The sequence below is a fragment of the Pogonomyrmex barbatus genome, unplaced genomic scaffold (genome assembly GCF_055798465.1).
Source record: "Pogonomyrmex barbatus isolate J1 unplaced genomic scaffold, ASM5579846v1 scaffold15, whole genome shotgun sequence".
In the NCBI taxonomy this organism is placed as follows: domain Eukaryota; kingdom Metazoa; phylum Arthropoda; class Insecta; order Hymenoptera; family Formicidae; genus Pogonomyrmex; species Pogonomyrmex barbatus.
Genome location: NW_028297111.1, coordinates 575,894 through 588,532, shown reverse-complemented (window position 1 = coordinate 588,532; position 12,639 = coordinate 575,894). Strand labels below are relative to the sequence as shown.

The 12,639-nt window shown below is 39.5% G+C and overlaps 1 protein-coding gene across 4 annotated transcripts in view; it reads right to left on the bottom strand.

The window, feature by feature from the left end:
- LOC105425275 (uncharacterized) overlaps positions 1 to 12,639 on the bottom strand; it is a 198,616-nt gene that overhangs the window by 99,742 nt on the left and 86,235 nt on the right. For 3 of the 4 annotated variants that reach the window (XM_089073501.1, XM_089073500.1, XM_089073503.1), the window contains one exon: positions 7,846 to 7,930. The exons of the other annotated variant lie outside the window; for it this stretch is intronic. The gene's annotated coding sequence lies outside the window, so the exon portion shown is untranslated. The remainder of the gene's footprint in view (positions 1 to 7,845; positions 7,931 to 12,639) is intronic. 4 annotated transcript variants of the gene reach the window in all.

Here is a 12,639-nt window from a genome sequence, read left to right as displayed (position 1 = left end):
TTGGATTAAATATAAAAATGCATATATAAAATATATATATATATATAAAAATATATAAAATATATATAATAAATTTATTTATAATATTTTATGTGAATACAGAAATATTGTTAATAAATTCAAATTTTCTGAAAATTGAATAAAAAGAATACAATAGTCTTGAAGAAAGAACGCTAAAGAATAGGAAAGATAAGCAAAATCTTTGCTAAAATGTTTATATTTTATATGCGTAAGAAATTTGCGAAATATATATTTGCACAGCCATGATAAAAAAAAAATAAAATAAACGTAAATGTATCCAATTTTGTTCGAAAGCGATATTAACAGTTTATAAAGTATCAGATAATAGGTTATCTGTAATTAAATACATTTCGTAATAACAAAAAAAAAAAAAAATATCATGGTACAGCTAATCTTTTCAGACGGGTCAGATTCCTCTGACGTAATTCACACCCACGTGATAATTAAACATATATACGTTTCAAGATTAACGATTTCCGTTATTCGGGTAATGCTAATGCTTACTCTCGGATCCAGTCGAGTTTCGTTAGACGGACCCGTTTGTCCATCCTCGTGCCACGTCACGTTCTTAACCCGCAAAATTAGCTGTACGCCAATCAAATGATATCAAATATGCGGATGACAAACTGTCCGTCAGGTCGCATATACCATTGGAATCGGTCGCTTCCCCGGTCCAATGATCTATGCCAGAGTCGCTTCTTGCTTCTGGTCCATCGACCGGAATAATCACCCGCTGTATTTCCTCGCTTGGCATCGCGATTAATTAGCCCGCGTTGCCGATGTAACCCATTCGATATGATTTACAACCGTTTTATCGCTCTGACGCTCTTTTGCGCTCGATCTTCTCCGCGTCTCATGATGTATTTCATCCCCGGACCTCCTTTGAATTAATTGCGACAGCAACTTTATCACCTTATTATTATATTAAAGTATAATTTTTTAATTAAAAAGAAAACGCATAAGAAGTGCGCAAATATTTACTTTTAGTGATTTATTAATATAAAAATTCTCGTCACATTCCGATTCCACATTTCGATCCATCTTCGGTAATGTGAAGAGATTTCTTGATTCTAATATCAAAATGTAATCGCTCAGTTATCTTAATTTTTCAAATTGTATTTATATCAAGAATCATTCTTAATTCTAATAATTTTATAAGTTTAAACAGTTCTCGCACAGCTTTAGACATTCTTGCATTTTCTCGTTGTCTGTTTGTTTGCATATTGAATTTTTCGGTTTGGTCAAAGCACTTGAGGGTGATTTATCAGCGATTTATCACATATTAAAATAGCGATCGTCGGTGCAATCATCGTGCAATTATTGAAACAATTTGGACAGCAATTTTTATTAATTTTTTTTATTATTATCTTAAGATATAATTTTGTGAGTTTCAAAATTCTTATATTTCCTTTCCATTGCTTGCCTATTGGATTTTTCCGATCGAAACACTTGGGGGGGGGGGGTGATTTATCAGCGATTTTTTCACATATTCAGAAAATGTGCAGTGCAGTCAATCACCGACAATCATCGAGCGCACTCGAGTCGTCGTATCCCATCTAACTGTCCGCGTCTACCGGTCCGGTTTTCCAGTACGCGGCCCTCGTGTCCTCGTTCCCGGCGACCTGCTGCCGCTTGTAGGTCAGTAGGTCAGATCGCCGGTGCACGCTCGTGTCTCGGCAAGGTGAAGATATCGATCGCACGCGCGCGTGCTGACCCAGTAAGGATGCAATCGTTGCGCGACGGGGACGGCGACGGGGACGGCGACGGGGACGGCGACGGCAGCGGCACGCAGGTGCGCCAAGGAAGAGGCGATTGCGGCTTATTACCGGCCCCACGTTACAACGATAATCGTAAATCATCGCCGTGTCGTCCTACGACAGCCACGTTTTCCGCCACGAATCGAGCGTACGATCGATATCAATCACTCCTGCTCGCTGCCCCCGCCTTCGAACGACCGGTAAACAAGCTCCGCATTCGCGCATTTTATATGAATCGGAAGTAATACGATGCGAAAGGTATCTATGACTTCACTGTACTGGAACGTAATATTTGAGATTTGAGACTTTATATATAGGTTCCTAAACACAACGAAAACGGAAATTTGCCTCAATTTACACTCGAAAATGTAATAGGCGCTATAATAAGATATTTGATGCGCTTGAATTGATTTAATTAATTGAATAAATCCAACTTTATGTATTAGTAATAAATTTTTTGATCGCAAATATGAGTCTCGAGTAGGTTAAGTTTACAAACAAACAAAAAAATGAAGTAATTAATAAATCCAAAATTTTTAATATATATATATATATAAAATACATATATTTAGAAGTCAAAATTGAATTAATCTTTAAATTAAAATTGAAAATCTGCACAAGAAGAGACATACAAGTAAACAATAAATTTTTTTATAAAAAAATTGCCTTAAATAATTTGAATTTTTTTTTGCGAAGAGAATGCGAAATCAATTTCAAACATTGGCTCCGTGGCTCTAATCCTAATCCCGCTCATCAAATTGAACTTGGTTTCAAAGGTTGACAGGTTAACATTTCAAGGTGCTTCGAAATAAATGTTTCATATGTAGGTCAATGGGGCACTGGTTCATGCTGTGCCGGGGAAAGAGTGGTGACGCATGATCAAGAAGACATATACACATACAACCATTACCGAACGCGTTTATGGAACAAGGTTGCAAGCATGCTGGTTGGAAGCTCGTGCAAAATTGTTGCGGATCAATGGGGTGGGATGTTTTCGTCGTGCTTTTACGGACTCTCCATAGAATATTTGGCGACTTCAATAACAGAGAATTTTTATCAAACTTAATCCTTCCCCAATTTCTATCGAATAAGTAGCAAAATTGCTGTAGGGATCTCTCTCTTTTTTTTTTTTTTCATTCCTTACTCGCGAACAATCCCATTTGTAAGATTCCTCACTTGCGAGTCACCCTCCGACAAGTGCGGCATCGCGTTCCGCGATAAAAAGAAGCATTACTGCGTCGGCGTCGGCTCGTACACATCCTTGCCTCTTAAGCCGGCGAAATAATGGGAGAGAAAGGCGGGCGCCCCGAGGTGGTTCCGGGTGCGGAATCGAGTGCGAAGTAACGGACGTTAATGAGAGATGGTTATAGCTGAGGGGAGCGGAAGGTGCTGTAAGTGGCAAACTGTTGCGGACCTGTCACGGACGGACGGAAGGCGGGACGAAGATTGGTCGACGAGTCAGAGGGAGCCGTGCACGTGCGATAACGAGACGTACACACGGAGATCTGAAAATTGGCGGCGGCTACTTTTTAAAATTTCTTGACCTTTCGCGTCACGATTTTTTTGCAAAGTGATGAAATCGTGTATTCACGCGGCGGAGGAAATGTTTCGAGTAAATGTTTCCTGACCTGTCAGAAAAAAATTAATTAATTTTCAAACTTGGAAAAAGATTCATATCGCGAAATTAATAAAAATTCTTTAAAATTGTAAATTAATTCCCATTTTTTATTGGCAATCGCGTTTCTCTCGAAACATTTCGCGGCAACGGTTTTTCTATGCGAAAGACAAACAAAGATATATTCCTTAATTAAACCGGATATCGTATCATTATTCGATCGTTGCGTTCTCGAAAAAAAAAAAAAAAAAAAAAATTAATCAAAATTTACGCGGTATTTAACGCGTTAGATTTCGCTATCGCTACAAAGTGACGTGGGGGGGCTATGACATACAAGAGGTTTCCTTACACGCGATGAAGATATACACGAACGTATCCAGAGGCGATGTATTACTTCCTAATGGAGATTAGAGAGGCGTAATCTCGGAGGCGATAAGTGCACGTATAAATACACGTATCACCGGCTGCTTCTAAGTAGCACGCGCCCCCCGCACAACTGCATGCATCGAGGTATTCAATTCAATGTAACGTAAGGCGAAAATGTCCTCGGGCTGAAAATTGCAGTACGAAGTAGTAGGAGACGGAACAGGCAACCGCGACCGAGACACGAGATCCATTTGTATGAATATATCCGGACGCATAATCGGATTTCCGAGATTCGCTCGATTCGCGCGACAGCATGAAATCAGCTCGACACGGTAAGAAATATTTCATTTTGATCGCGTATAAAGGTATGTTCATATGTGAAACAAAATTAGCGCATGATTTTCACTCATCGTTCGATATACGATATCGAAGCAAATATTAGAATCCCTCTTGGAAAGCACACTTTACTTAATTTTTTAATTTGCCAAAGTTTTTTTCTTAGACGTAACTATACGATCTACGTTATTCACAAACTATAAATATCTCTTCTCGTTATGGAGAGATATAGACAAAACGCTGACGAAAGTGTCCTAGCATATATTTGTGCAGCATATGAAAAAAAATTTTCGTGTAGACTTTTCGCATATCACATCCAGATGTCTAAGCCGAATTCTAAAAACTCAATGTTGCTTCTTCAATGTAATCTCTCTAAGTTTAGCGATACTAATTTTATAGATACAAGTTGCAAAATTTTTATATAAAGCAAATATCGACACGACTTCACCATTTTAAACGCCAAATGATAAAAAAAAAAAGAGAAAACTTTTTTTTCGTTCTTGACACGAATTCCATATGATAGACACGTATTAATGTACTTTAATTGTGGAAAAGGATTTTCAAATCTATAAAAATACTAAAAAAAAAAAAAATCGAAAAATGAATGGTAATACAGTCAAGTTCAGCATTCCCTTCTTTGTTAAGAAAAAAAATTACATCTACGGTGGAAAAAAACGCAGTGATTCGAGACATATATATATATATATATATATATATATATACAAAAAGAAATAATTTTTTCGCGTGACAGTAAATACGTGAGGGAAACAGCGAGACGCGATGCGGAACAATCGCAAGATCCTATGGAGAAAGATATGGCCTTTGAACGGCGGCGGCTTCGAAAAGTACCGGACTGATTTATAAGGGGGTTTCGGTTTACAGGCAGCTTCCATTTCCGCGCCGGGGCCCGCCGATGGCCGAAGTGAACGACCGGGAAAAAGTTTCGCTCGCCGTTCAATTTCCGCGCGACGTTTCAATTTCTGCCGACCGACGCGCGCGCCCTTTCGTTGCATTCAATTCCGCGGAACGTCCTCCACCTCTCCGCCACCATTCCGCGATACATATCGCCGATGCCAGATTCCACTATTTTCGATCCGGTGATGGATTAACCCCCCCTCCTATCCAAAAACTATCATGCCGTCTACGATTGCTGTATACACTCTCGTCGAAAGCTCAGACTTCCGGTAGCGATGAAGAAGAATGATTTATGATGAATTATATCGTCTCTCTCTCTCTCTCTCCCCCCCCTCTCTCTCTCTCTCTCTCTCTCTCTCCTTCCTCTCTGGAAAAATCCTCACGTAAGTGGACCTTACACGAGCGTTTCTCCTTTTGAGGTATTGGAGTTTTCCTGAAGGAACTCCAGATTTTTACCGGATCTAAAAGAACGAAATAAACTCGACGAGATACTATACGCAGTAGAGATAATTTTCACAAAATTGCAAGATACGAGTTATCCCGTATTGTGTACGTGTCATACGATTTATTCATGAGATATATAAAGATGTGTTCTCTTTAACGTTTTACAAACAATTCAAGTAAAAAAATATATATGTCATTACGTTTTAATTGAAGTGTTGAATAAAAAAAAAAAATATGAATAAAAACCGAGTAAGTCACGATTTTCGGCATTTTTTTCTAATTAGAAATGAACAATGTCGATAAATTTATATAATTTTTTATCTTATGATAAACATACATGTTATAATATTGTAATAGTGTAATACTGTTTCTGTAATTAGTGCATCATATTTTGATATTATGTTATTATTATTATTACGTTAATTTACATTAATGTTATTATTATTACTAAATCTTTTGTTACGGATATGATCGAGCATTTGTAGTTTTCCTAATGTATATTTGTACAAAAAAATTATTAAAAGAAATAAAAATAAATTTCATACATTCCAAATTTTCTTCTATAATTAATATAGTCACATTACTAATTTATACACATTGCGATTACATATATTTCTCACACACCTATATGGAATACTACATATGGGATACTACAAATAAAACATAAATTATTAAAAAAAATATAAACTAAAGTATGTACAACTGTTAACGAAATCCTCTCGACATTTAGTTCCTGCTGCTAATCATCGGAGAACGGCACATCGCGCGGAAAGATTGCAGATTCATCGGGCGATGCATGACTCGCTGAGAAAAACGAGGAAAAAAAGAATACGACAGGAGGGAGGAAGAAGAGCGGAAGAGAAGCTTTAAAAATCGCCGTTACGTCGTAACCCGTCGCAACGACGATCGCACAGTGATAACGCGACGCTCGAGTTAACAAAGGTCTCCTCTCCATTCTGCCATCGCGTCGCTCCTCCTCGTTATTAACAATGTGTCATGTCCGGATGCAAAGCACGCGTAGAAGGCCTTTGACCGAACGAGTGATGTTTCACAATTTCTCGACTTAATTACCGCGTCGCGTGTTTAACGACGCTTTTTAATCGCCGAATAAGCAGCGGTCATTTTTATTAATCTATACCATTGACAGCTGCAAATATATAAAAAAAAAATCCCTACCTCACGAAATTGCTCTCACGCGTAAAATGCATTTGACGATTTTTTTGTCTTCCTTCCGGGACACGCTTGGCTCTGCGAAGCCAAGCCTACGAGATCCTACGAGATCCCGCAAAGCCTCGTGAATCTCGTGCGTGCAACCGTAAAGGCAATTACGCGCATCGACAATGATAACATGCCTAGCTGTAACCATACGGGTAACTATATCGCGTAGTCTGGTATATATATATATATATATATATATATGACTACTACAGACAACCGCATTCGCTCATATAACATTATGTCATACGAGGTGACCAAGAACAAGCCTTCCAGGCGGCGGGCACAAATGGCGCATCGAAGCGCTGATTTACGATCGCCATCGTAATTGTAATCGTAGAAACGTCACGAAGAAAAAAAAAAGGGGAGGAAGAAATGCTGCGATTTACTGGCGTCTCGTTCGGATCCGATTGCATGCTTTATTAATCGTCGTCCGATACTCCAGCGAATCAGAATCCGTGAGATGATCAATTACGAGCAAATACGTTTTAGCAGAAGCGAGATTAATCGTTCGCCGGCGCGAACGTAAAATAAAGCGCTAAGAATTATATCGAGAAAATTGCACAATTATTAAAGAAATAAATTCTTAGATGATAAAAATGGAAATTTGAAGAATTATAGTTTGAATAAAATAACAGTGTCGTCTACTCAAATCTGAGAAAAAAATTCCCTGAGAATTCTCTGATTTTCAGAGACAACAATTGGTTAAAATAGAAATAATTTTTAAATGTTGTGTCTTACAAATAAATATATATTTATTGCGCAAAATCTTAATAAAAGTTTATATATAAATAAAATTAAAAATCATTCGAGTTTCAATAATCAAATTTTAAAAAATTTTAAAGAAGCTATAAGGACTCTAAAAACTAAATATATTGCATAAATTTTCAATAACATTATATGATGCATAATTCGAGACAAAATTCAACTTTTATAAACTATCAAGACAAATGTTTTTATTAAACAAAAGTGCACTTGACACTTGAAATCGTAGTCTTCAACTATTACCGTTAACAATTCAATAGACAAACGATTACTGTATTACTGTGTACTATAAATACAAAACACTAGGAAAAGTAATTTCTAAAAAAATTCCTAGATTTTCAACAAGATTCCCTGAAATTTCAGATTTCCCAGATTTTTCCAGTAGACACCTCAAATAACTAATATACTTACTTGTTCATCGCAGTGTCATGCGTCGAATGATCGTTATGCAGATCGTACCATTACATACGGGGCCCACGAGGATGGAATTTAAGAGCTGAAAACAAAGAAAAAGTTTTCATTGAAGCTACGTTCTCGCGATTTCTTTAAGGAAGGAAGAAAGACAAATCCAAGTACGTTGACGTTGAATCTCAAAGTTAAAAATCGCGACTTCCGCGCGACGCCGCGGAAAATCCGATCTCGATCAGATCGTTCCGAATCGGGAATCAACGGCGCAACAAACGCGAAACGAATACGCACGTCGGATGTCGTGCACGCAATTCCGACAACGTTGTCGAAGTCGCACGAGAGTCGAGGCGCATGCGAACGTTAAAATAATTGCCACAACTGCTGAACTTGGTTGATGGATTAAGCGGCAATTTGTAATGCCAGGTGATCCATCAAAACTTCGCGAAAGGTTAATCCCGGTTTTAAAGACACGCGAACGCGATCGCGTTCTCACGTGACTTTTACGTGAGCGCGAAATAATGATAATTGTTCGTAATACTAATAATAATTATATTATATTCATATCCAGAGTGTACCCTCGCCCTCGATGCGCTAAAACTGCAATTAACTCGTATCTCGTCGTTAATATATCCACGAGAGCGATATCCCGCGATATTATTGCCGGATATAATTTCGCTAAACAACGATACGATGATTCTCGGCCCATTAATAAATAATTATGCTAATTTGATATTCGAACGAAGCAACAATTCGATCATACACGGTTAAGAACAATGCGGAAACTCTCGTTCGCCATTGTGATTGTGATTCATATCGTTGCTCGTCGATTCGAAAACGAAAGATTGTATTTCACGTCAAGATTTGAAAATTTGGAATCGGTGCCTCGGAAAACGCGAAAACGAGCAACGGTTGTTGCCGGTATAAGCAACAATGGCGCGGCACGTTCGCCGGTAATGAACGCCGGAATATTCATGAAAGCGAGGACGCGAGCGACGCGAAAAAAGTTCCACACGCGAAGAGTCGCAGCCGCGTCTCTCTGGCGAGAAACGCGCGCCAAATCGAGCGACTTCGACGAATTGCATTTAGCGTCGACGATTCGCGGACACATTCCATTTTTTCGCGTCGCGTATTTCTTCGTCCGATATCGAAAAATCCGTTGTGGTTGGCAAACGTGAAGAAACGAGCCCTTTTAACGTGTTAAAAAACATATACATCAAAACAAAACGGTTCGAAAGAAAAAAAGGGAAGCTTTCACAAACCGGAATGAATATTCTTATTTGGCAACTTTGCGCAACAAACTCCTGAGTTTCCAATTCGCAATGGTATCAAAGAAGAAAAACATGTACAAAATTCATTTTTTTATTAAAAAGAGAATAATTCATCTTCCAATTAATCCATCAAATTGCAATAAATAAACATTCTACTCTGATTTTTGGCAACAATTTGACTTTAATTCGTAATGTTATTATAGAAGAAAGAATGCACAAAATTTATATATAAAATTCGTATTTAAAAAAAAAAAAAAAAAAAAATAATCCACGTTCCCATTAATCTCTCAAATCAATGTGAATAAACATTCTTATTTGCAATTTTTCGCAACAAATTTCCAACTCGTGATAGTACCAAAGAAAAAAATGTATAAAATTTAAATATATAAAAGATGTTTGTATTAAAAAAAAAAAAACCCTTCCAAGTAACGCGTCAGTTGATCCTGACAACGCGGCAAAAGTGAAGAATTATTTCCACAGTCTCCTTTTTTTCCTTACGGGGGAAAGGTTTAAGAAGTGAAACGGTAATTTTCATTCTTTCGCGGAAATGCGTAACGGTACGTCGTGTCGTCGCGCTCGTTCCAGACATTCCGGTCTTCCCTCGGCTTCTTACTCTCGAATTCCACTCGCGCTTATACATCGATGCCTACACCATCATCAGCCAGCAGCGTCCAACAGCATCCGGAAAGGAGCGAATTGTTCGCTCACTCCCTCACGCTCTTTTCTTCCCTCTCGTTCTCTCTCTCTCTCTCTCTCTCTCTCTCTCTCTCTCTCTCTCTCTCTCTCTCTCTCCCTTCCTCCCTCTCGCTCTCTCTCTCTCTCTCTCTTTCTCTCTTGCTGACTCGATCTTCGTTCCCGGCGAATTCATTATGATCAAGACAGTCTCGCTGCGCGTACGGTCCGTATATAATCGGCTCATTATCCTCAAGGCAGTCTACTTCGCAGACTATCTTCGTTATAATGAATTGTAATGCGTACCCCGCAGCTTGAACAAAGGACTCTAATCGCAGTCTGAGACGCTTCACGACAGATGTTTACCTCTGCGAGAACGGAAAGTAATGGCGCTCTCGAAAAATACCGTCGTCTTGCTCACATGACGTAGAACATGCTTACGCGTGACGTAATTCAATCACGATCGTACAAAAAATTATATCAGAGAGAGAAACTTGGCTCTACTTATAAAAATGGCCGGGATTACATAAAGAGAGGAGGGGGGGGGGGATTATTAACCCACCCTCCAAAATTTAAAAAAAAAAAGTAAAGTTATGATTTACAAAACCAAATGTTCTTTTCACTTAAAATGAAGAACAAGGAGAGAAAATTCTATTCCAAGCATTTTAAAATAATCACAAAAGCAATTTATTATTAACGCAAAAATTGCTGTTTATGTATGAAGAGAATTGATAACCCCCTTGAAAAAAATCCCGATATGCCCAAGCACATTGATTATTGTCTATAAATGCATATGAATATAAATTTTATTGGAAATCTCATCCTCGGTTTATTCGCCTCCCATGAATACAGCGGTACAAAGTAGGATAGGAATTTAAAGAATGTGAGCTGAACTGGAAAGGAAAGGAGAGAGAGAGAGAGAGAAAACAAAATTTCCTTTTGCAAACTATATTAAGCTACACTATTAAGGACATAGTCTTTGTTCGGAAAGAGGCGCGCGCGAGAGCCTTCTTCTTTCTCTCGCGACGCGCACGCGACAAGGTCGCTCGCCTTCGAGAGCCGAGGAAAGGAGCATGTGTGTGTTTGCGCGCAGCATCCCTCCGCGCGGCATCTCTAATCCCTCGGCATCTCGGCCTGCCAGTCAGTGTGCACATGCCCGAGAGTGGAAACCGAGGTAAACGAGCGAGACTCTCGAGAGTCGCGACTCTAAGAACCGGTTTCTCCGGGTTTCAGAACGAGTAATTTCGTTACGATCTCTATTCCTCCCCCTCCCCCCCTCTCTCTCTCTCTCTCTCTCTCTCTCCTTCCCTCTTTCCCTCCGACTTTTATTCGGACGGAAGGAGAAAGAGAAGAGATGAGGAAGGAGGAGGAGGAGGAGGAGGAAGGGAGGAGGAGGGGGAGGAGGAGAGGGAGAGGAAGAGAAAGCTCGGCGACATCCTCGGGCGACATCTTCGTGGCGTACGCCTGTCTAAGTCATTCGGAGAACGATCCGCTCCGACGATCGGATCGGATGCTACTTGAAGATCCGCGTCGGTTGTCGGTTTTCACCTCCGGCTGATCGGAGGAATCGCAATGATGATAACGGGACCGAGCTTCCGGTGGCCGCACGGATTCGCTTTCGTTGGAAAATCACGGGAGCTGTTGACATTTAAAAAGTGAAAACCTCTCCCGCCCCCTCTCCCCTCCCCCCAGAGTGCAGAGAGAAATAATTAAATTTTTAATTGAAAGGAAAAATTAAATTAATTAAATTTAAACTTGAATCTTTCTCAGCAATACGAGAGAAACTAATAGTAATCGCGATTAATAATTGCGATGCGACGTCGCGAGCATTAATCATATGGATGTGAATTGGGAGTCCTTCGAACAGATAGAAAAGTTTCATCACGAAACGAAACAAATCTCGCTGTTAGATAATAGCGCTAACTCGTCGTAGTTTCGCCATTCGTAACGTCCGTAACACGCTGTACCTAAACGTAACGCGGATCGATCGATCCATCAATCGCTCACGTCCGACTCGTAATAACCATCACAGAGTGCGCAGTAATAGACTTTGATCTATTATTAAATTACCGATACGCGCGTATAAGTGCTCTGACGTGGCATTGCTCTCTCTCTCTCTCCCGCGACTCACAGTCGATTCTATCTCTCTTTCTCTCTTTCTTTCCCCCCCCCCTCCTCTCTCTCTCTCTCTCTCTCTCTCTCTCTCTCTCTCTCTCTCTCGCGCCCGAGTGAGACGTGGCTGCAGGACGATACGCGAAGGAGAAAGCGAAAGCGAAAGCGAGCGAAGACAGAGCGCGGTTAACTGTTGCACATGGGTGCATTCATCTCGCGAGACTCTCGTAGAGTGCAACGTATGCGTCTACGCGAGAGACAATGACACGCCCCCTCCTTCCCACCCTCGTCGTCCGTCCATTTTAACTTTGCATAATCAAGGATTCAATTTAGAGATTGCGCAACGATCGATTTATTACGTACGTAAAGTTTCGTCATCGACATGCGCCTTTAAATTTATTGCAATTTCAATTATCGGTTCGATAATACTTCCGGTGTGTAGAAATAAAATAAGATTAGGATAAAAGGAAAAGGGAAAGGCAAAGGTGAAGTAGCTATTAAAATAAAGAAAAAGATTACATGAAGAGAACGGTTTTGTTAGCAAGCCTAAAGATTATTGTGTGAGACACTTAAACTGGTAATAATAATAATAATAATAATAATGCTACAAAAATTTTGTATCTTCTGGTAATCAATTTGAATATTATGTATAATAATTTTAGAATAAATCACTTTGAAGCACTCTGTTATCGGGACTGAGCGGTAAATCGCATTTTGAATTAAAAGTGTGCTTACCGATTACTCA